Genomic DNA, 1,232 nt, shown 5'->3' with positions numbered 1-1,232 from the left:
CGGCTGTCTAAACTGAAGCCCATATTATCCAAAAATAACCTGGATACAGTAATACATGCATTCATTACATCTAGTCTTGATTACTGCAATTCACTCCTTTTTGGTATCAATCAAACCTCCATTGCATGACTACAACTGATCCAGAATGCAGCAGCCCAATTTTTAACCAGTACAGGCAAAAGAGAGCACATTACACCAGTTTTGGCCTCCCTGCACTGGTTACCGGTTCACTTTCGAATCCAGTTCAAAATACTACTGTATGTCTACAAATCGCTGAACAGTTTCTCCCCCCCTCCCCCCATCTCTCTGATCTGCTACAGCCGTATGTCCCACCACGCTTCCTGAGGTCAGCGGACCAGTTGCTCCTCACAGTTCCAGGAACTCGTCTTAAGCGCAGAGGTGACAGGGCCTTCTCTGTAGCAGGACCTAGACTTTGGAACGAGTTGCCTCTGCTAGTCAGACAGGCCCCCTCCCTCTCGGTTTTCAAGTCCCATTTAAAAACCCACTACTATTCAGTAGCATTCAACACCAGATGATCTGTGTTTTGAATCTGTACGCTCCACACTGGTTAGTCGTCATTATCTGCATAGTTTTTATGTCTATATTCTGATTTACCTCATCTTGTATATTGCTTTGTGTGTTACCTGTTGTTCTGTCTGTACAGCTCTTTGGTTGGCCTTGTCAATGTTTTAAGTGCTCTATAAATAAAATGTTATGGTATGGTGAACTTTTCAGTTTGGAAGTAGGAGGTGCGAAAACAGCTCAGTATGTAACAAATCATAGCATTTATCAGAGTTAATGAAACGTACTGTCATGGGATGAGGATGTTCTTAGTCTCAGATAAGATGAAAAAGAAATTGTGATATTCTGTAAGACTCATGGGCAGCACGGTGGCGCAACTGGTAGAGCTGCTGCCTCTCAGCGAGCAGGTCCCTGGTTCAAACCCCGGTCCAGGGGCCTTTCTGGGTGGAGTTTGCATGTTCTCTCCGTGCATGCGTGGGTTTTCTCCGGGTACTCCGGTTTCCTCCCACAGACCAAAAACATGCATGTTAGGCTGATTGGTAACTCTAAATTGTCCCTAGGTGTGAGTGAGAGAGTGAATGGTTGTTTGTCTCGTTTGTCTCTATGTGTCCCTGTGATGGACTGGAGACCTGTCCAGGGTGTACCCCGCCCCTCGCACAGTGATTGCTGGACATGGGCACCAGCGACCCCCATGACCCAAAATGGAATAA

Source organism: Nematolebias whitei, chromosome 14 (genome assembly GCF_014905685.2).
Source record: "Nematolebias whitei isolate Nwh7 chromosome 14, NemWhi1, whole genome shotgun sequence".
Lineage (NCBI taxonomy): Eukaryota > Metazoa > Chordata > Actinopteri > Cyprinodontiformes > Rivulidae > Nematolebias > Nematolebias whitei.
Note: the sequence above shows the minus strand (reverse complement) of the source record.